This window comes from Dromiciops gliroides, chromosome 3, assembly GCF_019393635.1.
Source record: "Dromiciops gliroides isolate mDroGli1 chromosome 3, mDroGli1.pri, whole genome shotgun sequence".
NCBI lineage: Eukaryota > Metazoa > Chordata > Mammalia > Microbiotheria > Microbiotheriidae > Dromiciops > Dromiciops gliroides.
Genome location: NC_057863.1, coordinates 497,975,271 through 498,003,037, shown reverse-complemented (window position 1 = coordinate 498,003,037; position 27,767 = coordinate 497,975,271). Strand labels below are relative to the sequence as shown.

The following is a 27,767-nucleotide window of genomic DNA, read 5'->3' as shown; positions in this document are numbered from 1 at the left end:
TACTGAACAAACATTTCTCAGTTTTATACTTTCTGATATAAGTAGACAAATCTACAAAATCCTTTCCACTACAAATATTTCTTGGAAGACGGATTTAAGTTAAATTTGCACGTCTAGTTTTCTGAACCTAATGAAGTTTAAAAAATCCCCTCTGATTTTCAAGTCAGTAAAATCTATATTCTTTTCCACCTCCCTGGGAGATCACTCTGCCATTGCAGAGCTTTAAAGAAAGGCAGTTCTCTACTGCTCTATAAAAGTAGCTACGATCATCCACTGAAAAATCTTTCTGCAACTGAGATGTGTGAAGAATATCACAGGTATGAGTGAAGGCAGAGTTGCAGACGTACAGAATACTTCACCTTTAAAAAAAAGTAGAGTATATATCTCCACTCTGTCAACTCTAGGATCACCTCAGGCTGGTGACCCTTAAGTGTGAATGGCTTCCTCGTGTAAAGGTTACATCCACCTTTAATAAACTAAAACGATCCACCAGAAAACACCTCTTTCTTTCATTCTACATTCCAAGATGAGTGCACTAAGTTTGCAAAGAAGAAACTAACAAGATTTCCTGTGTAAACTAGCCATAAGAATCAGTTCAATGGTTCATCAAGTTGGGTGGCTAGAATTTGGTACTAGCCAACGTCTGAATGACACACTAAGAAACTATGGGGGAGGTAGAATAGAATTCTTCCCTGACTCTTGGAGCAATTTACAACTAAAGGAAGCATAAAATTATGGTTAATTGTTTTAATTCCCACACATAACCAACGAAATACAAAACCATCCAACTTTTTAAGATCTACCTATAAAATGAGGGACCTCCAAACATATTCAGTTTTCTTTCATCATTTCTAACTCTACCTGACATTCACTTTCTCGGGTAGCTTCTTCCAGATAGCTAACCCGGCACTAAAATTAAAACGGACGCCCTGTCATCACTCAGTAGAGGGGGGAAACAGAAGGTTTTCGGGGGGGGGGTTGTTTCTGTTTTTAACAAGTGCCATCCCGTCCCTCTGCTCTACTGAGGAAGGAAGGGGGGGAAAGGGAGGGAGCTCCTCTGGTCCAAGTCCTCCCGATACAGGTAAGACGGGACGCCTGCTCTCCCAATGCCAAAAAGATGTTGTCTATAAAGGGAAAAGAATGGGATGCTTTCCTCCCCGCCCCCAAAAAAGAGAGGATTTTTCCAGGATAGAAGGGGGCTGGAGACTTTACCTCGATGTGTGACTAGATGTCATGGGGGTGGGGGGGGGAATCCCAGCGACGGTCCAGGTCGCCCCACAGACGGGCATGGGAAGGCATGGGGTTTCCTTTCCTCTAGCGCCCGGGGAGGCAGGCAGGCGGGGGGTGGGGTGCTGTCTGGTCCCTCGAGGGGGTCGGAGAGACAGTGGTGGGGTCTTCGCGCTCTCCCTCCCACACCAATGGGGCTGCGGCGACGCTGCCCTCCCGTGGCCTCCCCGTTACCTGTGGAGGACGGTGATGACGACGGTGCTGGGGCCCGGCGGCCTGGTCCTCCTCCTCCTTCCTCCTCCTCCTCCTCCTCCCCGCCCGACGGAGGCGGCGGCGGCGGCAGCGACAGCCCCAGGGGGAGGGGGCGGAGCGCACGGTTGGCTTGCTCTCCCTCTCTCCTCCCCCGGGCGGCAGCGGAGGGGACCCTATCTCGGGCCGCCGCGCCTAGGCCCGTGAAGAGCCTGCGGCTCGGGCATGGCGGCGGCGGCCGAGCTGTCTCGGAGGTGGGCGGAAAGGCGGCGAGCGAGCCACCCCCTCACGACGGCGGCGGCGGCGGGAGAGGGATTGGGGGGAGCCGCGGCGGCGCGCTCGCGCTGGCGGCCGTTGGGGGGCGGTTGGCGGTTGGGGGAGCGTGGAGGCGGCTCGCGTTCTCCCGGCGGGGTGGGGAGGGGGAAGGGGGGGAAGGAATGAGGGGAAGGGGGAGGGGGAGGTTAGGGGGAGGGGGGAGGCGGTCGCGGCGCGTGCGGGGCCCGGGCGCCGCCGCCGCTGTCGCGGCTCCGCTCACTCCAGCCTGTTTGGGGGGCACTTTGTTTGTGTCCCACAATGCCTTGCGCAGGCGACTGGGCCGGGGAAGAGTGGTAGAGGTGGAGGGGCTGGGAGGAGCCCGCTGGAGGGCGGGGCGGGAGGGAGCGCGCAGGCGTATGCTTGGGTCTGCTTGCTCTCCAAAGCCGAAAACTGGTCAACAGTAGGCTAGAAAGGCGAGCTGGCTCCCCCAGCTCCTTGCGGTCAAATACTGGACTCGAGAGCACGGAGTTAGACTCCTGGCTCTGACACTTACTAACTTTAGCGTGACCTTGTGCACGCTAGTTAACTTCTCCGTGCCTCGGGAGAAACACGTGAAATTAACGCCTCAGCGTAGTCGTATCGGAAGCACACTTACAGTTGCACTATATAGATGAATGTGTACTTTCACGTATTTACTGATTGTGCACCCTGGGGAAGGTATTTACACATACAAACATGATCTAACCGGGCCCGACAACCGGGAGGGAGTCCCAGTTTTTAATTTGAGATGACCCAAGGAGGGATTTCCCGCGACCAAATGCAAGCTTGACTCCATTACAAGTGAAAAGAAGATATTTTCTACGGGGAGATTTCTTACCGATCTTCGGAGCTGCCAAGCGAGGTAGACTTCCCTTCTGGACGTTCTGGTGTTCTGAATACCCTACCCTCTTAGTCAGGTGTCAAGTGCCCCGCGAGGTAGGCTCTAGCATTGGAGTACACCCCGGAGCCAAAGTTTCCCTTAGCATATTGCTGGGCTTTGCAAGGGTTCCTCCAACACAGTTTCTGGTATTTCTTGCTTGACACTACTGTAAATTAGCAGGATGTGCTGTTCCCAAATGACAAAAGAGAAATGATACCTTTAATTTTTGTTTGCACCCCTCCAGACCCAGGGTCATTGTGCATTGTATTCCCCGACCCTGCCTTTGAATTCCAAACAAACTACTCGGTAGCTTACTCAGTAAGCTCATTGAGGGCAGGGCCTTCCTTCCTTTCCTTCCTTCCTCCCTTCCTCCCTTCCTCCCTCCCTCCCTCCGTCCTTTCCTCCCTCCCTTGTTGTTTTAAACATGTTATAACTTTCCCCTGAACTCATACTAGAGAGGACACCTCCTTAGTTTCAGAGCGAGGTGCGGTTGGAGTTCCTTCCATAAACTGCACATCTTTGGCTGCTGTTCTTCAGGAAGAGCCTCAGATGATTCTTCGCTAAAAGGGCTTTGTGTCATTGTGAATTGTTGTTGTTTTAATCTTGAAAATATTTGGGTTGATGCTCTCACAGATCATCTGATCTTTTTTTTTCCCCTTTCTTTTTTTTGTGTGTGAGGCAATTGGGGTTAAGTGACTTGCCCAGGGTCACACAGCCAACTCCGTGTTAAGTGTCTGAGGTCAAATTTGAACTCAGGTCCTCCTGACTCCAGGGCCGGTGCTTTATTCACTGGGCCACCTAGCTGGCCCTGGATCATCTGATCTTAACTGCTGTAGGCACTTGGCAAACTTCCTTGGGCGGTCTGGTGGACCCCTGATTTCTTCCCTCTCCAAGTAGCTTTGGAGTTCCTATCCTGGGCAATTCTTTCCCATAAATTCTCCAAAAAAGATATACAGCCAGCAGCCTGGGATATTTCCCCTGGTTCTTTTAGTATAACTCAGCCTGTCCATCTGTTATCAATAATCTACCTTCTTCTGAAGAATGTGTGCCTCAGCAGTACTTTTACCATTCCTTAACATTTAACACTTTCTTTTTCCACAGAATGACTAAACTAGAAGGTATTGTGATGTAATTTACCTAGATTTTAGTAAAACTTTTCAGGAAATATCTTATACTGTTCTTATGGAGAAGGGGAGAAATCCATAATCAGATGGATTCAGAACTGGTTAGATGGCCAGGATTAAAAGAGTAGTTAGTAGTGGTTCAGTTACATGGGTCCATCACTCTCCAGTGCTTAGCTTGCTGTTTAGCATTTTTATCATTAATTTAGATAAAGCCTTAGATGGTGTACACTCCAAATCTGTAGGTGACATTAGATTGTAAACTCCTTGAGGGCAGGGAATGCCTTTTGCCTCTTTTTGTATCTCCAGTGCCAAACACTTCTTTGGAGCTAAATAAATGTTTATTGACTGATAACACAGACCTAATACAACGAATGACAGTCAGGATCCAGAATGATCTTGATTCAGGATCATTGAGCAGAATCCAATAAGATGAAATTCTGTAGGTACAAATGTAAAGTCATGCACACTTGGACACACAAAAAAAATTCACAAGTATGAGATGGTGAGACAGCAGTTCTGAAAAAAACAACTAAGGGTTTTAATGCACTAAAGCCAAATACTAGTCAGCAGTGTGATGCAGCAGCCAAAAGAGTTAATGTAATCTTGGATGGTATTGGGTGGGTGGGGGAATAGTTTCTGGGAATAAGGAGGTGATAGTCCCTCTGTATTCAACCTTTGTCAGACCTCATCTGGTGTCACAATTAACTAAGCTGGAGAGTGTTCAAAGAATCATGTGGAGAGTGAAGAGCCTTGAATCCACATCATATGAGGAAAGGTTGAAGAACTTAGGGATATTTGGTCTGGAGAAGACCTAGTGATATGGGGAAAATGGGGTACAGGGGTAGGGGTAGGGGTTCTTAGGAATTCCTCTTTAAAGAATTACACCCTAATGCACACAAAAGCAGTTAGAATAAGATGATAATTTATTTAGGGGCAAGGGAAGGGAAGAGGGGAGGGAAGGGAAACCATGAAAGAAATCCTTGGACTTCTCATGGGGAGATAGGTATGGAGCAAAGCAGTGGCTCTGAGGTACCAATCTCCTTGAGCAGGAGACTGGCAGGTACTTTTATAGGGGGTTGATGGGGGTGGACCATCTGCCTGTGGAAAGTTCCTTTAGTGAGGGAGGACCATCCCCCACTGGTAGTGACTAGAGGAATTGGGTGAGGGGTGGCTAGGATCTCTGCGGGACAAGAAGGCTGAAGCCACACCCAAATTTATCTCCCCAGGGTAAGGGAGATCAGAACGAAGGGTGGAGATCGAAGCTAACTCAGTCGGATTTGGTTCCACTTATCTCTCTAGGCGTATCTGTCCTCTGGTTTACTTTCTCAAGGAGAAGATTCCTTGATGTGCCCAGGGAACTTCTGAGGTGCTCTGCACCCCATGACACTAGGGTAGACAAGATAGTTACCTTCATGTATTGGAAGGACTTATCCTGTCGAGGAGGTAGTAAATGTGTGCTGTTTGGCCCCAGAGGGCTGTACCAGGAACACTGGGGTGGAAATTGCAGTTCAAACTGGGTCTAGAGCTGTCCAAAAAGGGGTAGATTTTGTGTTCTTCAAGACACCTCATAGTTGGGGATATTGTAATGGGATTCCTTTCATTTATGTCAGATTAGTTGGAAGCCAAGGTCTCTTTTGTTAACCTGGAAATTAAGGAAACAATCAATATAGGAGAAAATAAGGTCTTTAATGGGGCAGAGGAAGTATAGTTCAAGGTATCACAAAGTGCGGAATCTAGGAATACCCAAAGGCAGGAACAGAGGACCGGGTTTTTATGGGGTTACAGAATAGAGGGAGCTATGAAACTGCCCTTGGGAAAAGTAAGTTTCTCACTGACCGGAACTATTTAATGTAAATTAGTCTTTTTACATAATAACCTAAAGTCTGGGAAGTAAGCTTGGGAATCTTTGGGAGGGGATAGTTTGTTTGGGGGAGATCCATAAGTAATCAAAAGTCTGGAAATGACAAAGATTGGTCAGCCCCAGGCAATTCATTTGTCTGGGAAAAGGGGACTGGGTGGGGAATCAGTTCTCAGTAAATTTTGTAGTTCTCACTTTCAACTCTAGGATTCTATGACTGTGCAATATTGAGTACTTTTGTCTATCACTATATTGGTGGTAGTCTCATCAATTCAATGACCAGCTCTGTTAATAAGAGAGATTGGCCCATGACTCCTAAATCTTTGCATCTGTCCTTCATGTCAGTATCAGAGACTTAGTATGTACAAAATAAAAGATGAATTGTGTGACCATGTTCCTATTTTGTAGTGTGTTGCTGCCTGCTTAAGACTCTCTAATACCCTTTGACTGGTACTCAATGTCATTCTTTGAAAAAGTAGTTTCTATGTTCCACAGCATCATATTGGTAGAAGAATATCAATTTACAAATATTTATTAAGCACTTAATATATTCGAGGTGCTGTCCTAAGTATTAGGGGTATAAAGTAAGGCAAAGAACAGTCCCTTTCCTTCCCTCCAGAAGCCTAAATTTTAATTTAATCTGTGAATAAGAATGTATGAACCAAACACATTATAGAGTAGATGGAAAGGAGCATTAGAGCTACTGAAGAGTGCTTAGTAAACTGTTGAATTTAAATTAGTTGACTCTTTAAGTAGACATTAGACTATGAGAGAGCATAGTAATACAAAATGCAAAATTTAGTCCCATGTACTTAAAGGCATCACAGTCCATTCTTTTTTTTTTGCCTCTCTGAGTCATCAGCATTTAGCACAATAGTAAGCACTTAATACATACTTATTTTTTAAAAATGTTATTGGGAAGAAATGCCAAATAAAACAGACATTTCCATATACATAGTAGAACAGAAAAAAGAGGATTGTCCATAAAACTGCAGTTCTCTATTATGTGCAGTTTGCTTTAAATTTTAAGTTGTAAGAGAACCCTGATAAAGAGTTAACAGTAGTCATATGCTTTTGGAAACACAATAGAACAAAGTACATTTTTGGAAGGGTATTATATATAAATTCTTATTATTCTGTGTGCTGTAGGTGGTGTTATGTACAAGGTCTTGTTATTCTATGTGTTATAAATGGTACTGCCAATAAGTTCTTCTGATTCTATAAGCTTTATTTTTAGAACAGTATAAGATAACTGAATAGTCCTGACTATATAAAATCTGTTTCCTTAGTCTCAAGCAAATTGACTATATATAGAGAGTGAGAAAATGGGTAGTTGTCTCCTCTCAATGTGGATATAACAGTCAGTCATACTCCTCCTGACCTGTTTATAGGACAAAGGTCTCAGATCCCCTCCTCCCCCTCAGGTTAACAAAATCACATGGTTCAAGGAGCCCTGGTCTCAATAAGGTCCACTCAGGAGTTGTGTCCATAAAAGAAAATATAAGGTCCAGTCCTGAGTTATGCCTATACAAGGAAGAAGGGTGGGAATACTGCATTCAGATTAGCTAGTTTTTGCCTGTAGATTGTAACCCTTGAGTAATCTGACCAGTAATGAAAAAGGGGAGGGTCCATTTGAGTTAGGGACTAGGGTGTAAAACAGGGCCTGCAAGTCCCCTTTCTTTGCACCCACTAGCTGCACACTAGGGTGCCTCCTCATGAGAAGGAAATAAAAAGCCTTTGTCACATCCCTGTTGAGTTTCTGAGAATTATTGAGAAGAGGATTTTTTTCCCCTCATAAATTCCTCTTTTCAAGAAACTATTATTTTAAAGTATTTTCTCCACATAGGTTCATTGTAACCTAACAAAATAGAATGAATCCAACCTATAGCTTTCAAAGTTGTCCTGCTTGTCTGTGTGTCTTTCTGACCTTATGTCTGTTTTTTTTCCCTGAATTCTAAAAAGAGATACTTCAATAATCCTCCTCTCTTTCTTTTCTTTTCTTTTTTCTCAGCAGCCATCAATATCAAGGCAAGACCCTCTACCAGCAAAAAGAATACAACTCTTCACTGAAGGCTCAGATGATGGTTAGCATTTTTTATGAGGATTTTTATTTTTTGTTTTGGGGTTTTTTTGCAGGGCAGTGAGGGTTAAGTGACTTGCCCAGGGTCACATAGCTAGTAAATGTCAAGTGTCCAAAGCCAGCTTTGAACTCAGGTACTCCTGAATCCAGGGCCGGTGTTTTATCCACTGCGCCATCTAGCTGCCCCCAGGAGTATTTTTAAATGAAGGTATTGTGTTGCTTAAAAATCTAAATGTGGGTTCTAATCTGTCCCCCCCAGTTTCGGGGGGAAACTGGCTAAAATCACTGATAAATTCACCAAGAGTTTAGGTTTTTAAGGGTTAATTAAAAGATATAAGATAGTAAAGAGAAAGAAAGATTGAGAACAGATTGCTTATAGCATGGAAATCCTAACCTTCCTAACCTCCCACCTAAAGTCCTGCCACCAAGCCCAAAGAGGAAGTAAACCCTCTGCCAGGGTCGCTTCCTACTTTGTGTTCTCCTCCCAGAAATGGGAGGCTTCTCAAGTTGATTGGCTGGTAGCTTTGATAGACAGTACCCTCAAAGCAAACGTCACTTCCTGACGCCAAGGAACTTGACCACATGGCTTGCCCTCAGATGCCTTTTCATGGTGGAGCTTTCCTACAGTAACTCTCTAGCAGGTGGCATCATTCCAATTGTTACAGTATGTACTTTTCTTAGACATAATACAATTACATACTTAATAGACTACAGTATAGTGTAAACATAACTTTTATATGCCCTGGGGAACAAAAAATTTGTGACTTGCTTTATTGCTATATTTACTTTATTGTGGTGGTCTGGAACCCAACCTGTAATATCTCTGAGGTATGCCTGTACAACATTGTTATTCCATAAATTGTTCTGGTTCTGTTCACATCATTTTATGTCAGTTCATACAAGTCGTCTCATGTTTCTCTGAAATCATCTTTTTCATCATGTTTTATAGCACAATAGTATTACATAAATTTATATACTACAATATTTTAAGTCATTCCCCAATTGATTGGTACCCCCTTAATTTCTAAAAGAGCTGCTACAAATATTTTTTTTTATACATATAGATATTTTTCCTCTTTCTTTGACTTCTTTGGGATATAGGCCTAGTAGTATATTGCTAGGTCAAAGGGAATTCACATTTTAGTAACTTTTGGGATATAGTTTCAAATTGCTTTGCAGAGTAGTTGGACCAATTCACAATTCCAACAATGTATTAATGTGCCTGTTTTCCTGAAGCTTCTCCAACATTTGTAATTTTTTTTTGTCAGCTTTGCCATTCTGCTAGATGTGAGGTAGATCCTCAGAGTTCCTTTAATTTTTATTTTTCTAATTCTTAGTGATTTTGAAAGAATTTTCATATGGCTACTGATAGCTTGGATTTTTTTCTTAAAAAATAGCTGGGGGCAGCTAGGTGGCACAGTGGATAGAGCGCCAGCCCTAGAGTCAGGAGTACCTGAGTTCAAATCCGGCCTCAGACACTTAACACTTACTAGCTGTGTGACACTGGGCAAGTCACTTAACTCCAATTGCCTCACTAGAAAGAAAGAAAGAAAGAAAGAAAGAAAGAAAGAAAGAAAGAAAGAAAGAAAGAAAGAAAGAAAGAAAGAAAGAAAGAAAGAAAGAAAGGAAGAAAGGAAGAAAGGAAGAAAGAAAGAAAGATTGCCTGTTCATTTCTTTTGCTAACTTCAATTGAGGGATAGCTTTTATTCTTATAAATTTGATTCAGTTCTTTCTAAATCTTGGAAATGAAATCTTATTAGAGAAATCTGATACAAAGCTTTCCCTTGTGAGATTTAAAATTGGATATACGACCATTAAACTCCCCCTTTTAACTTTTCCCTTATATATCTCCCAGACCACTAAGAAAAAGAAGCCTCTGAGCTTTTTTTTTTTTTGCAAGGCAGTGGGGGTTAAGTGACTTGCCCAGGGTCACATAGCTAATAAGTGTCAAGTGTCTGAGGCCAGATTTGAACTCAGGTACTCCTGAATTGAGGGCCAGTACTTTATCCACTGTGCTACCTAGCTGCCCCCGCCTCTGAGCTTTAATCAGTGAGGGATTAGTTTTTATTGTTTGGGAATTAATTATACAACAAAAGGTGATACCAATTAGGGAAATAGGAAAGTAGATATACAAATGAATAATCTTAGATCTAAACTTAGTCTATATTCCTTTATAAAACTCACCGAATCCCAAAGTGCCTGCCAGGCCGAGAACCAGCACTAAACACCAAATGCATGCGCCACCACGGCTAAGCTGAAAAGTCAGAGAGGCCGAACTTTCAAATGAAACAAAGCGGGGGAATGTGGTAAAAAAACGGAAGTTTTAGCTGAATCATTTGAGAGTTGAGCGCATGCTACTGAAGTGGCTTTTGAAGGACCTCCCTTTTGAAAAACAAATGAGTTTGCTCAATGAAACAGCCAAAAATAATATCCTATGCTAGCTAATAATATGTTAATATCAATATAGAAAAAGGGAGAGAGAAAAGTTTTGTCCAGAGGGGCAGTCTCTCATGAACGTGATGCTTTGACATTGGTCTTGTAGAGGTCGGGCCTCTGCAGAGAGTACCTGTTACAGATGGTATATAATAACAGAAGGAGATAACAAAAACTAACAAAACAAAACTGTTCATATAAAGTTTCTGAGTTCTCTTGTTTTCTTGAAGTGGTAAGATGTCATCAGGAGGAAACTGGATTCTGGTCTGGAAAACTGGGCTCTGAACTCTGGACTCTGATCTGGAAAACTGGATTCTGGACTCTGGTCTGGAAAGCTGGATTCTCTTCTTTAATTGTTTTAATTGCTGGATTTTTACTAAACCTTAGCATAGCATTGTCAATGATCAAATTAATAAATTCCATTACATTCCCTCCTTTATATAATAGAGGGTTGAAGTAGTTATGCAATCTATATCACTTTTATAGAGGACTGATGGGGATGATTATCTGACTGTGGCAAGTTTCCTTAGTGAGGGAGGACCATCCCCCACTGGTGGTGGCTGGAGGAGTTGGGTGAGGGGTGGCTGCAGATCTCTCAAGCCATCTCTTTCCTTAGGACACAAAGGCAGCAGCCACACCTAATCTTATCTCCCCAGGGTTGAGGGAGACTAGAATGAAGGGTGGGGGTCCTGGAGCTAGCTCAGTCTGTTCTGGTTCCACTTCTCTCTGTAGGCATGTTAGTCCTCTGGTTTAGTTTCTCAAGAAGGTTCTTTGATGTGCCCCAGAGAACTTCTGGGGTGTTATGGGCCCATAACACTAGCATCAACCAAATTTATTAGATTACTGGATTTGAGGTTGGTCCTGATTTTTTGAGGTTAGAGTTCACGCCCTCTGAGAACACATCCTCTTGAGGGCCAGGCAGGTGTGGTTTTAATTGACTTAACTTTAAGTGAATTAATCATTGAAGTTAGTCAATCCAATGAATTTTTTTTTTTTTTTGGTGAGGCAATTGGGGTTAAGTGACTTGCCCAAGGTCACAGCTAGTTAAGTGAAGTGTCTGAAGCTGAATTTGAACTCAGGTCTTCCTGAATCCAGGGCCAGTGCTCTATCCATTGTGCCACCTAGCTGCCCCCAATCCAATCAGTCCCTTGGGGGGGGATGACCTTTGGGTGGTCCCCATACCCTATTATTTTCTCACAATACCTAATCTGTTCCACTAATCCAGCTCTATTTTTTAGCCAATATGAAATGGTTATGAAGATTACTGCTTTGTAATATAGTTTGAGATCTGGTACTAGTAGGTCTTCTTTTCCACTTTCCGCGCCATTTCCCTTGATATTCTTGACCTTTTGTTCCTCCAAGGGAATTTCATTATTTTCACTACCTGCATAAAAAGGATTTTTGCTAGTTTCATTGGTATGGCACTGAGTAAGTAAATTAATTTAAGTAGCATTGCTATTTTTATTATATTGGTATATTATCTCATAGTAGTCATTTTCTTTGATGATAGTTTTTTTGTTTTTCTATGATTTATTCTTTCACTTAGCAATTCTTTAGGATTAAGCTATTTACTCCATAATTATATTTCAATTCATTCTTCAAAGACCCTTTATTAAGTTTATTTTTATTGCATTGTGGTCAGTACAAGATATGTTTGATACTTCTGCTTTTCTGATTTTTTTTCTGAGGCTTTTACACCTTAGCATATGGTCAGTTTTTGCATAGGTGTCATGTGTGGGTGAGAAATATATAAACTTCTTTCTACTTCGTGACTCCTAGAGATTTATCACCTCTAATTTTAAAAAAGTTTCATTTAGGTCCCTACCTTCTTTGTTGTTAGATAGATATATCTAGAAGTCTTGCACTGTTATAGCTTTACTATTTCTCCTTGAAATCTGATTAGCTTTTCTTTTTTTGTTGTTTTTTTGTTTGTTTGTTTTGTGGGGCAGTGGGGGTTAAGTGACTTGCCCAGGGTCACATAGCTAGTAAGTGTCAAGTGTCTGAGCCCGGATTTGAACTCAGGTCCTCCTGAATTCAAAGACGGTGCTCTATCCACTGTACCACCTAGCTGCCCCTAGCTTTTATTTTAAGTATTTAGGTGCAATGCTTTTTAGTACATATTAAGTATTGAAATTGATTTATTATCAGTGGCAGAAGTGTCAAACACATGACCCTCAGGCAGCATGGAGCCCACAACACTCCTAAGATTAAAATGTAATTGGGAAATGTGAGGAAATGGGGATTGGTCTCCTCTCAATAAGAATGTAATAGTCACCATTCAAATTACACTCCTTGGAACCTGTTTGAGGAAAAAGGTTTCCTTCTCCTCCCCTCCTTCCCCCCACATGGTTCAAGAAAACCTTGAGCTGGTCTCAATTAGGTCGGCTCCTGAGCTGTGTCCATATAAGGGAGGAATTGAAGAATTGTCCCTGTATCACCTCTCCCGTTGGCTAAGATGAGAAAAGGGAGGGTCCACTTGCACTGGGGACTAGGGTTTTAAATGGGGCCTGTGAGCCTCCATTCTTTGCACCCACCAACTATACACTAGGCTGCCCATTCTTGGGACAGTGACAATAAGTCTTTGACATATCACTGCTGCTGAGTTCCAGAGAATTATTGAGCAGGAGTCATTTTTCTCATAGGAAATATTTAACAAAATTAATGAGAATATATTAAAACATAGATAATAATTACATTTAAAAACTCCATCAATGTGTGGCCTCCAGGGATCTTCATGTATGCATTAGTGGCCTCAGTTTCTATTTGAGTTTGATACCACTCATCTGTGATGCCTCTATACATAATGTAGTTTCCCTGCTTAACAGTTTTGCTTTACCATAGACTGGTCAGAAATCATACTTTGCTACCCCTGATTTTTTGAGTTCACCTGAAGTTTAATGGATTCTTCTTTAGCCCCTCATTTTTAACTCTTTGTAAATCTTTACATTTCAAATTTGTTTCATATAAGCATTTTTTTTTTTAGTGAGGCAATTGGGGTTAAGTGACTTGCCCAGGGTCACACAGCTAGTAAGTGTTAAGTGTCTGAGGCTGGATTTGAACTCAGGTACTCCTGACTCTAGGGCTGGTGCTCTATCCACTGCGCCACCTAGCTGCCCCTCATACAAGCATTGTTAACCTGTAAATTAAGGAAACAATCAACATAGGAGAAAATAAGGTCTTTAACTGGGGCAGAGGAACCATACCTTGTGGTATTGCAAAGCCAGAAGCTAGGAATACCCAAAGATGGAAACCGAGGACAGGGTTTTTATGGGGTAACAGAACAAAAGAAAACCAAAAGACTGCTCCAGAAGTTGGGCACAGAAACTACTAACTACTTAATGCAAATGAACCTTTAAGAAAAGAAACCATAGGGGCAGGTAGGTTGCACAGTGGATAAAGCACAGGCCTTGGATTCAGAAGTACCTGAGTTCAAATGTGCCTTCAGACACTTGACACTTACTAGCTGTGTGACCTTGGGAAAGTCACTTAACCCTCATTGCCCCGAAAACAAACAAACAAAACCCCTAAAGGGTGTAAATAATGTATAGCATATTGCTAAGGATCACTTGAAATCAGGAAACTACCTTTCTGAGGGGCCTTCACTGATTCCTAGTTGCTGGCTATGCTTACTGTATCCAGACCACATCCCTCCAGTAGAACTTTAGTTCCAGGAGGGTAAGGACAATTTTTTTGGCTTTTGCTTTGGGTCCCCAGCATCGAGCCCTGCGCCTTGTTGGATTTAGTTGGATCAGGGAAATAAGTGATTAAGAAAAAGAAGCTGTATCTTGTATCCAGAGTGAAGGATAACTAATGGGTAGCCTACATGTTGTACTCCCACCCATGAAACATGAAGAAATCCAGGGGAAGACCCTTTGGAGAGTTTGGATGAAACTTGCATAGGATGAGTTATAATCTGTGCCAGTGGAGGGAATATCTATATTGATAAATGTATGGATCCTTAGAAGTTGCTCAGTCTTTTTGGGACAGCTAGGTCGTGCAGTGGAGAAAACAGATCCTGGAGTCTGGAAACCTCAGTTCAAATACTTCCCCAGACTGATGTCGGATGGAATTAGGGTGAGCAGATCAATTGTGAGTCGTCCCAAAAGAATTACAAGACTCAGTGACGCAGTTTCCCTAGTTTTATTGAAAGACTGTTGACCACAGGGAGAGAACCAGAAAAAGAAATATGGAAAGGTATCTCTTGAATAGGGAAAGAAAAGATAGTTATATTTATAGTATAGATAAATTGATTATCAGTCTCATTATAATAATCTCGACTTTAGGAAGGTGCAGGGGAGGGTTTATCCTAATTTGGAGTTCCTGGGGTCCTAAGCCAACCCCAGAGGTGGGTACCTTTTTCTGTGGAGGTGTGTTTTGGGCGTTTACGTGTCATAAGGTGAATCTGGGGACAAATCTGAGCTTTTCTGCACATGTTCATAAAAAGCATACCTCAACTTGCCAAGGTCAGAGTGTCTTGGTGTTTTTGATCTCTTTCTTATTCCTAGGCCTGATTTGGGGGTATTCAGCTAGGGTCTCTGTGATCTGTCTCTTTGCATTTTTGTTGTAATTAGGGTCTCTATGACCTGTTTCTTTATGTTTTTGTTGTGGGTGGTGATTAATGTGGGGTAATTAATAGAAGCCAGACCTCAAGGTACCAGTTAACAAGAATCTAGGCCCTGTCTTTGATGAGAGCCCAAGATCTCAAGTTATCCATTAACTGGTGTCTGAAACCCTCTTAGAACTCAGATCTAAATCAGCTCGGGTCATAGGTTTTTTCTGTTAACCCCGTTTTTGCCTCCTACATCAAGACATTTGCTTTGTGTCTTGTTTTCCTCAACTTTAAAATGGGGATAAGAAGGGTTGTTGTGAGGATCAAATGAGATAACATATGTAAAGGCTTTTGCAAACCTTAGATCTCTCAATATAATAGCTACTTGAATGTTTCTCCTATTAGATTATAAGCTCCTTGAGGGCAAGGACTTGTAACTATCTGCTTCAGCCTAGCAGATATGTTCTCAGTAAATATTTGTTGAATTGAATTGAATTGTCCATCAATTGTAGGGGCAACTAGATGGCAGTGGATAGTGTGGTGGACTTGGAGTCAGGAAGACCTGAGTTCAAATCTTTTCCAAGACACATTAGCTATGTGATCCTGGCAAGTCATTTAACTTCTTTGCACTTCCATTTCTTCCCTTTTAATATGCAGTAAAGCACCAAAGTAGTAGTAGTAAAAGCAATAAATATACAAATACTAGTTATTATTAGTAGTATGCATAGCACTGTGCTAATTGAAATGCAGACAAAATTTCTTTCCCCCAGAGATTTTGCAATTCACAGCAGATGGCAGTGACCCAGAATAAAAATAAAGGTAAAACTAAAGAATTCTCTTTGCTTCCTCCCCAGCTTTTCTTTCTTAATTATCCTTTCACTGCATTCTTTCTCTTTTTCCCCATTGCAGTTTTAAAGCACACATCTACTATTTATCTTCTTTACCCTTTAGTCCTGTCTTCCTATTCTCTATTTCTAACTTAGTCAAGTAATCAACCAGTATTTGTTGGGCCCTTAATATGTACTTTGTACATATAGTCGGAGGTGGGGTGTGGGGGTTTGGGGAGGAGGGGCGGCAATGACTGTGAGTTTTGGGTCTGTCCTGTCTTGTTTGTACTTGGCATGGAGTAGGGCACTGTTTCTTTCATTTCTCCTGCCTCTACTCTTCCTCCCAGGCTTGTTGTGACCTGTCTTTGGGCCACTACAATACATATGTCTTTCTTTGCCCAGGCACTTAACTATCTCTACCCAAAGACTTTTGTGTCACAATAATCTAATACACAAGTAAAATAAGTAAATGTTCCCATAGAGATTCTATGATGGAAACTTTAATTATTAAATCAGTGGGAATGATTCCAAGGGATCCATTCAGAGTAATTCAAATTGTAGGCAGGAAGTTTTGTTTCAGCTTTAGAAAAGAGACAACATAAAATGGTTTGGGAGACAAAATTTAAATGGAAAAGGCAAGGAGCTATAGAAAAAGCCCCACATTATGATTAGGGACAACAGTAACAGTAAAGCTCACATTTTTTTAGTGCTTCCCTCACAGCAGTCTTGTGAAATACGAGTGGTTGAAGTATGCCTGTTTTATAAATAGGAAACTGAAGAGCAGAGAAGTGATTTACCCAGGGCTACACAGGTAGTGTCAGATGCACATTTCAATTAAAGTCTAGCCTAACTCTCAGGTCTGCTATACTTTCTCCTCTTCTTTTTTAGTTACATCCTACTCTTCATGGCCTCATTTGAAGTTTTCTTGGTAAAGATATTGGAGTGGTCTGTCATTTCCTTTTCCAGCTTATTTGACAGGTGAGGAAACTGAGGCAAATGGGGTTAAGTGACTTGCCCAGGGTTACACAGCTGGAAAGTGTCTGAGGTCAGAATTGAACTCAGAAAGATGAGTCCTCCTGGCTCCAGACACAGGGCTCTATCCACTGCACTACCTAGCTGTCCTACTCATCTGTTCTAGCTCCATCATTTTATAGACAAAGGAAATTGAGATGCAGAGAAGTTAAATGATACTGCTGGTAAATTCATCATTGGGAAACCTATCTTGGTATTCTCAGCCTTGATATTCATACCTGTCAAGTGCACTCTACCCCTCTGATTGGAAGGTGGAGCCATGAACTCCTCAACCTCCATTTTAAGGAAGGAGGCAAGACCTACAATCCCATTTCTCACCTGGCTGCACTCAATTTGAACTTCCTTGGCTTCTCTGGCACTTCACTCATTTTCGTTACCCTCCCCCCCCAGCACCACCACCAAATGGTGTCATCCCTAGCACTTAGCACAATGCTTGGCAAATAGTAGGTGCTTCATAAATGTTATTGATGATTACCATTGTAAGAAACAGGTAAACTGAGGCAGAACACCCCCCCCCCAATCTGGTGCAAAGCAGGAAGGCCATCTATTCTCGGTCTTGCAAGAACCGGCAGACACCCTGAGATGAGTGCTGCAATTTGTCCCAGTGAAATTCTCCCTTTTATCCTAGATCTAACAAGGTCCCTCCCTCATCTGGGTTCACATTCTTCATGACACTTATAAATATGTAGACACCACCCCCTAAGATGTGACGCTGCTGCCCCCACCACGGAGCACTAGACCCTCGGATTTTACAATCTTTTGTTCTCTAACTTTAGAAAACCTCTGTTGACTCAGCAGGGAAAAGGAAGGGAAATTTTGGAGAGAGGGAATAAGCTTTTAGGGCTTGGATTATGTAGTTTGTTCTTCTCTGTGAGAAATGCTCTACTGGTTAACTGTTAACTCAGCAAGAAAAAGGAAGAAATAGTGGAGGGGGGGGGAGAAACCCCCAGGACTTGAATAATGTATCCTGCCAACTGAGGCAGACACACCATTCCTATCACCATTATTGATTGAGCTCAGTCATATATTTTCAATCAATTATCATTTCTTTCCTTTTTTTTTTTTTTTGCAGGCAATGGGGGTTAAGTGACTTGCCCAGGGTCACACAGCTAGTAAGTGTCAGGTGTCTGAGGTCATATTTTAACTCAGGTACTCCTGAATTCAGGGCCGGTGCTTTAACCACTGTGCCATCTAGCTGCCCCAGTCAATTATCATTTAATAAGTGCCTTACACAGGTAATAAGTATATCACAGAGTCTGAATTTGAACTCAGGTCCTCTTACTCCAAATCAGTCCTCTTTCCACTACATTACTGAGGAATGCCTAGAAACCTACCTTGCATTGATATATTCACCCCAACTCTGCCCCCCCACTCATTATCATTCAGTCACTGTGCCTGAAATTCCTCCATCAGAAACTCATTCCTTTAATTTTAGAAAGCTTTTCCAGTTTATGTGTTCCCACTAAAATACAAATGCTCTTAGGAAACAGGAGACCTTCAATCAGCAAATGTTCATTATGTGTTCCAGGCAGTATGCTAGGCATTGGGGATACAAAGATATAAGTGACCCTCCTTATCTTTAAGAAGCTTATTTTGTTTTGGTGTCCAGTTTGTTCATACATGAGACAACATGTTCATATATAAGTATATACAAAATGGATAGAAGGTAGGGTTTTGTTTTGTTTTGTTTTGTTGAGGAAGGTACCAGCAATTTAGGGAATCAGTAAAGTCTTCCTGAAGAAGGTGGCATATGAATTGAATTTTGAAGAAAATTAGTTATTCTAAGAGGTTGAGGTGAGGAGGGAATGCGTATCATGGTTGGAGACAACCTGTGACAAGCTAGAAAGGCAGGAGGAACAATAAGAAGACCAGTTTGGGGTAGACTCTAATCTAGTCCAACTTGGCTGGACTATTCATAGAGGGGACTAATTTGTATTAAGGCTGTAAAGAGCTCATTATGGGGGTGGGGCAGCTAGATGGTGCAGTGAATAAAGCACTGGCCTCGGAGTCAGGAGGACCTGAGTTCAAATCTGCCCTCAGACACTTGACACTTAACTAGCTGTGTGACCCTGGGCAAGTCACTTAACCCTCATTGCCCAGCAAAACAAAACAAAACAAAAGAAAGAAAAAGAGCTCATTATCAGCTAACACCTAGCAGAAAAGAGAGAAAGAAGGGACTCAGTGGTAAGAAGGAACCAGTTACTGGGTGACAGAAAGTTCTAGACAAATTTCTGCTATTCTGTCCATGGACAGCTGCCTGTTATGGGGAGAATAGATGGGGGTTTGGGGTAGGGGTTCTTAGGAATTCTTCTTTAAATAATTACACCCTCTTGCACACAAAACCAATTAGAATAAAATAATAGTTTATTTAGGGTGCTAGGGAAAGGAAACCAAGAGAGAAATCTTTGGACTTCTCATGGGGAGAAAGGCATGGCACAGAGAGAGTGGCTCTGAGATACCAATCTCCTCGAGCAGGAGACTGGCAGGTACTTTTATAGAGGACTGATGGAGGTGACCACCTGACTGTGGAAAGTTCCTTTAGTGAGGGAGGACCATCCCCCACTGGTGGTAGCTGGAGGAGTTGGGTACAAAGGAAGTAGCCACACCTAATCTTATCTCCCCAGGGTTGAGGGAGACTAGAATGAAGGGTGGGAGTCCTAGCTCAGTCAGATCTGGTTCCATTTTTTTTTTCTTTTTCTTTTTTTTTTAGTGAGGCAATTGGGGTTAAGTGACTTGCCCAGGGTCACACAGCTAGTAAGTGTCAGGTGTCTGAGGCCGGATTTGAACTCAGGTACTCCTGCCTCCAGGGCTGGTACTCTATCCACTGTACCATCTAGCTGCCCCTAGATCTAGTTCCATTTATCTCTCTAGGCGTGTCTTTCCTCTGGTTTAGTTTCTCAAAGAGAAGGTTCTTTGATGTGCCCCAGAGAACTTCTGGGGTGCTATGGGCCCATAACAATCCTTTCATTTATCCTTCTTTCCTCCTATGACAGGAGATGATATTTTCCTCTGCTGCTTTTCATTTTTGCCTTTGGTTTGATCTCTTTTCTCTTCTAGGAACTTACTCCATCCATCATTCCTTTTTCCTCTTGCATTGTTTATTTATACCTCTCATTTACTTATCATACTCTTATTTTGTATTATGAGAACCAGTGTTATGTTTGCGTCATATTTATGGTGTATGCCATATGTCCTACTGGATTATAAACTCCTTGAGGGAATATACAATCTGTGATTTACTCATCTTTGTAAACCCTCTAGTGCTCTGCACTGTTGTAATGATTGGAATGATGCCACCTGCTGGAGACTTACTATAGGAAAGCTTCTCCATGAGGAGAAGGCACCTGAAGGCAAGACATGTGGTTTTTCCTTGGTGTCAGGAAGTGAAGTTTGCTTGTGAGAGGAAGAGGGGGCGAGGCTGGCACTCTCACTCTTTTTCGTGAGGAATCTTGTGGAGAGCCTAGCAGGAGAACTGTAACTCCCCGAGATAAATAGATGAATCTAGGCCTTTCTCTCTTTACCAAATTCTTATTCTCCTTAATAAATGCTTAAAAATCTAACTCTTGCTAAAGCTTATAATTTATTGGCGACCACTCATTAGATATTTTAGACAGACTAGCTAGAATTTTAGCCCCTTACACCGTGCATTGCTCATAGTAGGCACTTGTGAGGGGAAAAACAATCCTCTTCTCAATAATTCTCAGGAACTCAGTAGCAATGTGACAAAGGGTCTTTTTATTTCCTTCTCATGAAAAGGAGGGACCCTAGTGTGCAGCTAGTGGGTGCAAAGAAAGGGGGCTCGCAGCCCCTTTTTATACCCTAGTCCCTAATGCGAATGGACCCTCCCCTTTTTCATCATTGGTCCAATTACTCAAGGGTTACAATTGTGGGGACCAATTTTTAATTGGGGAATCCTAGCTAAGCGGCTCGCCGCAATATTGGGGCAAGGAAGGAGACCGGTAGCCTCCCTCAAAACAGAACAAGATTTATTTTAACAAGAACGAACTTAAAAAAAAAACCACAAACAGGATCAGTAGGATTAAGGGAAAGGAAATAAAATGGGGAAAGGGAAATTATAATACTTGAAAAAATACCACCACCCAGGAATTAGCTGAAAATACGCAGCAGAACTCCTGTCGCTTTCCAGCTTCCACCTAGAATGCCCAATTCTCTTCCCCCAAACCTAGAAACACCCCACACAGCCCCAGCCAATGGGATGGCCGCTCTGACAGTCACATGACTTCCCTCACTAGGCTTCCAATCATTATAATTTTGCCAGGCCCATGTTGGTGAGTGGTGATGACATGAGGTGCCAGCGCCATGGCAACAGCTACAACCAGTGGGTGGAGCACCATTCGGTTTTCGGAGCCCCAGGCTAGTGCATGCTGAGGCATAAAAACCTCAAATAACAATTAATTCTTTGCATTATCTACTATCTACTAATGCAGTATTCCCACCCTTCTTCCTTGTATGGGCATAACTCAGGGATGAACCTTATATTTCCTTTTATGGACACAACTCCTGAGTGGACCTTATTGAGACCAGGGCTCCTTGAACCATGTGATTTTGTTAGCCTGAGGGGGAGGAGGGGATCTGAGACCTTTGTCCTACAAACAGGTCAGGAGGAGTATGATTGATTTGTTATATCCTTGAGAGGAGACAACTACCCATTTTTTCATAGCACTCAAATGCTATGCTGAATAAAGGAATCAATTAATTTAATCAAGCAAGCAACAAGCATTTATTAAGCACCTATTATGTGTTAAGCACTGTGTTGGGCACTGATACAAAGACAAAAAAGAAAGAGAGAGAAAGGAAGAAAGAAGAAAGGAAGGAAGGAAGGAAGGAAGGAAGGAAGGAAGGAAGGAAGGAAGGAAGAAAGAGAAAAGAATAGCTGTGTGACCCTGGGCAAATCACTTAACCCTCATTGCCCAGCCAAAAAAAAAAAAAGAAGAAAAGAAAAAGAAAGAAAAAGAAAAGAAACAGTTCCTGCCCTCCAGGAATTTCTGTTCATTTAGATTACTGAAGTGAAATGTAATGCTATTGCCATATTTACATCCATTCCAAATAAGATATAGAGAAGATCTAGAGCCTAGATGTGAGGTTAATTGTGGGAGTAAATTACCAACTGAGCATCTTTTATGGAGGTTCTGAGAGGGGATACTATAAATCAAATAGACCTTAACTTTTCCTCTTCAGATGATCTGACCCAGTACCTTAGGGACTTTAGATGGAGCCAAACTTTCCAGAATAATGAATCCATGTCATTAGTGGTAGAAGAGAGAAAAGTCTAGTTTGTATTGTAGGAAGAAATAGTTAATCCAGGAATAAGAAAAATAAGGAATTAAAGTAGACCAGATTAATGAATTTGTTCAGCAATAGGAAAGACTTGCATTAGGCAATTTTTTTTTTTTTTTGGTGAGGCAATTGGGGCTAAGTGACTTGCCTAGGGTCATACAGCTAGTAAGTGTTAAGTGTCTGAGGCCGAATTTGAACTCAGGTACTCCTGAATCCAGGGCCGGTGCTCTATCCACTGTGCCACCTAGCTGCCCCTGCCTCAGTTTCTTCATCTGTAAAATGAGCTGGAGATGAAAATGGCAAACTACTCCAGTATCTTTGCCAAGAAAATCCCAAAAGGGGTCATAAAGAGTTGGACTGAAACACTGAAACAACTTCTGGCTTCAAAGCATAGTACTTGTTCTGCTATACCCTGAAACGAAAATTGAATATCATACTTCACAGAAGACAAAGATAAAGGGTTAGAAAAAGTTTGAGGAAGGAGACATTTCTAAAGAGAGCCTAGAAAAATAGCTCTAGATCTAAGAATTCTTTTGTTTGCTATAAAATGAAACCAGTTAGGAAAGCCTCTTCTTTCCATTGTGGTCATGCTGAATCACAACCAGTCCACATAGCTAACAGGGCTAGCTTGAGAAAGAAGTCAGAAGATCTGAATTTAACCTCTATCACTATCTGTGTGATCTTGGTCAAGTCCCTTAACCTTTCTTTCCTCATTTGAAAATTCACCTGAATTCAATAAACATTTATTAAGTGCCTACTATATGCCACACATTGTGGTAAGTTTTGGAGCTGTAAAAAGAAACAAAAGATAGTCCTTGCCTTCAAGGAGCTTGCAATCTAACAAGGGAGAAAACATACCAACAAATATACATATATGTATGTATATGTATATATATGTGTATACACACACGCACACACACACACACATATATATATATATATATATATATATATATATATATATATACAGGATAAATAATCAAAAGGGGGGAAATCACTGGAATTAAGAAGTATTAGGAAAGGTTTCCTGTAAAAGGTAGGATTTTGTTGTTTGTCCTTCAAATTTTTTTTTTTTGTGAGGCAATTGGGGTTAAGTGACTTGCCCAGGGTCACACAGCTAGTAAGTGTCAAGTGTCTGAGGCCATATTTGAACTCAGGTCCTCCTGAATTTAGGGCTGGTGCTTTATCCACTGGGCCACCCAGCTGCCCTGTCCTTCATTCTTGAAGAGGACCATGATATCAGGATGATGTCATAACTTGCAGTGAATTGGAGTTTTAAGTGAGGGAGGGCTATGTAAAGTCACCAACCTTACTCTCTCCTCAGGGCCATCTAGGTCCAGTGACAAGATTATCTATCTATCTATCTATCTATCTATCTATCTATCTATCTATCTATCTATCTATCTATTATGGGGAAAATAGGGTAGGGGGATAGGGGAGGTTGAGATGCTCCTAGAACAGCTTTAGAGAAGGGTGGATGGGGGTCTTGGGAGCTGAAAATGCATATAATGTGGAGTAAGGTGTAAGAACACTGGACAGCTAAGAGTAGGCTAGGTTATTTATGAAGGTCTTTGAATGTCAAACAGCATTTCATATTTGCTCTTGGAGGCAGTAAGGGAACCTCTGGAGTTTGTTGAATGGGGGTGAAGGTGGGGTGTGTATAACATGGTTAGACCTGCATTTTAGGAAAATCACTTTAGCAGCTAAAGAGGGATGGATTGGAGTGAGGAGAGACTTGAGGCAGGCAGACCCACCCGGCAGGCTATTATAGTAATCAAGGTGTGAGATGATGAAGGCCTGTATTAGAGTGGTGGTAGTGTCAGAGGAGAGGCTCTTAATAAATGAGAGCTCCTCCCAGATATTCCAATTAAGGAGGGCACTGAGGGCAGTCATCTCATTTCTCAACTGGCTATTCTCCCAGACTTGTCATGGTTTCCAGAAATCCATCATGCTGCATGATCTCCTCAACTCTGGAAACTCATACCTCCTTGGTATCCTCTGCCCTTAGTGCTCCTCCCTTCCTCTGATTGTACAGGGTGATAAATAGACACCTTTCCATGAGGCAGTAGGACTTTATTTTGCTCCTGCCTGGTATCCTCTCTTTCCCTCCTTTTTGTCCCGCCCCCCCCTTTTTTTTTGCAGGGCAATGAGGGTTAAGTGACTTGCACAGGGTAACACAGCTAGCAAGTGTCAAGTGTCTGAGACTGGATTTGAACTCAGGTCCTCCTGAATCCAGGGCTGGTGCTCTATCCACTGAGCCACCTAGCTGCCCCTTCTTTCCCTCCTTTTTAAAATTTTCTTTTTATGTATTGACTTCTTCCATTAGACTGTGAACTCTTTGAGGTCAGGGACTGTCTTTTGCCTTTCTTTGTATCCCCAGTGCGTATTGACTGACTAAATGTGTCACTGAATGGACATGTACATAAGGCATTATAACTGATACTCAAACTTTGATTTTTTATCTGCCTAAATTATTATTTTCCTCTGCAACTGGGGTGATGGTGATTTGGGGAGAGAGGGACTGACAAAGCAATTTCCAATGATCTTGTCATGCAGGAGAGACTGCCCTTCTCCCCAGGGAGTGCTAATATAGCCTTCCATTTTCTTTCTTTCTTTTTTATTTTATTTTTAATAATGTGACTTTCTTATAGGAATATTATTTGAAATATATTGTGGTAAATGGTATGAGATGCTAGTCTAAATTGCCTCCCCCCCCCTTTTCTTTTTGTGAATTTGCTTTCTAGCTCATGACAGGCAAGAAGCCATAAGACAGGATAAAGGGGCATGGAATCTGTTCCTTGGACTCCAGGATTGGCTGCTTTTCCTTTCTTCTGCTAGTTTGACTTTCTGACAACCCTGAGGGTATCTGTAGGCAAGAAGCAGCTGCTGTTGGATTGGGACTGCTCATATTCCATGACATAGACCAGACAAAAGAGACTGGCTATCATAGCCCATCCTGTGGTGATTGTGACTGATGGAGACCAGGGCCAATGAGGAGCTTTTGAGTCTGGGGCTAGTATTGGAAGTATAAGCCAGGGCAAGAGGGTATCCTGAGTGCCAAGACTGCCGACTATCACGATTCTGGGTAGATGGGTGAGCTGAGATGGGGATGTTCTTTCCCTTCTGTTCTCTTCCTGTTCCCAATGAATGTTCTTCCCCTTCTGCTTTTCATTGCCATTGTCTATTATCCAGAAGTGGGGTCTGGATACACACGAAGTCCTGTCTTATTCCTTTCCATACTGGATTTGGGAATTTTACCTTCCTGTCTGAAATCTAGGAGGGCAAGTGGGAGGAGGTTTATAAGATGGTTTTAGGCAGATGGTTCCATATAGGAGCATTTAACCTATTTTCTTTCTGTTTTTGTTATGTTCAATATACTATATGATCATTGTATATTAAGTATCTGAGTTCAGTAGATGTGAGGGGAATCATGACCAGAGAGAGGAGAGTTAGAAGTCTCTAGAGCTGTTTCTTCACCATAGATTACATATTTTTACATTCTGAATAATACTCCATTTTCTTCCCTAGCTCAATTCTAAACCTGCTTAGTCTGAGACCTGAAGGTGGGGTGAACCATCTAGGCATCTTTAGGCTGAGTGTCCTCTGGTGGCCAGTGGGGATATTACATTTTTTTAAAGGAAGGTCATCCCACACATGCATCCCCCACACTCTGATGACACTGCTTACTACTGGACTGGTGGCTCAAGTTGAGTACCACCTGGTGAGTAACTCAGAGAATGTATTCCCTTACTAGAAATTAATACAATTGCACATTGTCTTTTTTTAGGTTTAAGGGAAGCAGCTGATTTGAACTACTTACCGTGCCATGAGTATCAAATGTGTTACAAAATTAGGAGCCATAAAGCATTGTATGCAGTACTTTTTATTTTACTTATTTACTTATTGCTATTAGTTAGGCACATGAGTGGTGTGATTTTTAGGGCATTAGGAAAGACTGCCCTGCCCTAAAATACTTCTTTCACAGGTCTGCTTTTGATGTCTGAAATTCCATGATAATCATAGGATCACGGATTTAGAAGTGGAAAGATTCTTTGGAGTCAGTGCAAGTACTCCAGTAGAGATAAATAACACATAAATGTTTTATAGTAAACTATATTTTATTGGTCCTTTCTAACTGTGGTTAGCTAAGGACAGGCTCTGATGGGACAAAGTGAAGAATTGGTAATAGATCACAAAGAATGCTTTTGGTGCCATAGTGAAGGGCTCTGGGCAGCCAGGGGGTTACTGAACATCAGCTGGGTAGTGTGGTACAAGCAGGCAAGAGATGAACTTTAAGAGGGAGAAATGAAGGGCACTTAAGATAAATTTCATCTGGTTTGCAGTTTGGCCAAGCATTGGCACTGAAGACAAGGGTTTGTAGACATTAGCACATGCACTAGTGACATTCGTCCATTGATGGAGAATCACAGGAGCAAAATAACTACACACTATAAAGTACCTAGAAATTGATATGAGACTGGCCCCATTTTAAATGAACTTGGTTGGAGAGGAAAACACTTTATTATTGAGGAACTCAGAAATCCCTGAGCCTGCTGGATGACAGTAGAGGACAGATGAAGCTATGAAATGAGGTTAAGTCCAGGTGGTAAATTGTATCAGGAGCTGTCCCTGCCTGACATCATGGGACAGCTGCTGTTACATGCTGGGAGGGGCTTGTTTTTGCTATCTACTTGGGAATAGTTTCCAGCTCTTGTCAGGGTCTTTAACAATAGCCCAGTAGAGGGGAGGCTAGGTGGCGCAGTGGATAAAGCACCGGCCCTGGATTCAGGAGTACCTGAGTTCAAATCCGGCCTCAGACACTTGACACTTACTAGCTGTGTGACCCTGGGCAAGTCACTTAACCCCCATTGCCCTGCAAAAAAAAACAAAAACAAAAACAAAACAATAGCCCAGTAGAAGAGTATATCAGTAAGAAACATGGGCTCACTGCTGCCACAGCTCTTCAAGTCTCTAATGATATCCAAAGAGGCTCCCCATTCCATTTCATACCTTCACTATACCCAAAACAACTGCAATGTCCCCAAAGACCTTGTCCCCCGCATTGTTCCTTATACTCAACTAGAAAGGAACTGTAGGGTGCTGAAAAGGAACTGGAGTAAATCAGAAGCCATGGACTAGACGATTGTGGTGCCACCTCTGCCTCTACCTGACTTTGTGAGCTTGGACAAGACCTTTTACTTCTCTGGGTGTCCAGTTCTTCATATATAAAACAGGAAGAAAGGTAGGGTCCTTCCAACTCTAAAATTTGGTTACTTAAGTGGGATACTTTTCATTTCTAGGTATTTTCCTGTTTATCCCTTTCTTTTTCTTCTACAGACCCCAAAGATTGTCCCTCGAGCTCTGTTCTTCACATTTTCTTTTTTTCTTAACATTTTTTTTTTGTAAGTGTCAAGTGTCTGAGGCTGGATTTGAACTCAGGTACTCCTGAATCCAGGGCCGGTGCTTTATCCACTGTACCACCTAGCCGCCCCCCACATTTTCTTAGAGTTACATAACCAGATGCCACCTAGGTTTTTCTCCTAGGCCTACCTTATAATAGGATCTTTTCTCTTTCCCCTCCTGTATTTTTTTTTTTTTTGGTGAGGCAATTGGGGTTAAGTGACTTGCCCAGGGCCACACAGCTAGTGAGTGTCAAGTGTCTGAGGCTGGATTTGAACTCAGGTCCTCCTGACTCCAGGGCCAGTGCTCTATCCACTGTACCACCTAGCTGCCCTCCCCTCCTGTGTTCAAATAAGAACTTCAGCTTCTGAGATTTTTTTCTGCTAGAAATTTCAGGGAAGGAGAAATAAAATAACAGATTTGGGAAACTTTTCAGTAATAAGAGATTCTTAAAACTCATTATAAATTGTACTTTTTTTTTCTAAGAATAACTGCTGAACCAGGAGAATGTTGTAC

General features: G+C 42.1%; 1 protein-coding gene and 1 long non-coding RNA gene across 8 annotated transcripts in view; one reads left to right on the top strand and one right to left on the bottom strand.

Moving 5' to 3' along the window:
• The window catches only part of ZBTB44 (zinc finger and BTB domain containing 44), a 71,151-nt gene extending 69,307 nt beyond the window's left edge, over positions 1-1,844 (bottom strand). For all 6 annotated transcript variants that reach the window (XM_043992719.1, XM_043992721.1, XM_043992722.1 and 3 more), the window contains exon 1: positions 1,462-1,844. The gene's annotated coding sequence lies outside the window, so the exon portion shown is untranslated. The remainder of the gene's footprint in view (positions 1-1,461) is intronic.
• On the top strand, positions 1,593-27,767 carry LOC122746778. Of its 2 annotated transcripts, none has more exons than XR_006355571.1 (4): positions 1,593-1,730; positions 7,647-7,716; positions 25,380-25,572; positions 27,738-27,767. It is a non-coding gene; the product is annotated as an uncharacterized LOC122746778 (long non-coding RNA). The 2 variants fall into 2 exon arrangements; XR_006355570.1 differs by having other exon boundaries at positions 1,625-1,730; positions 7,644-7,716.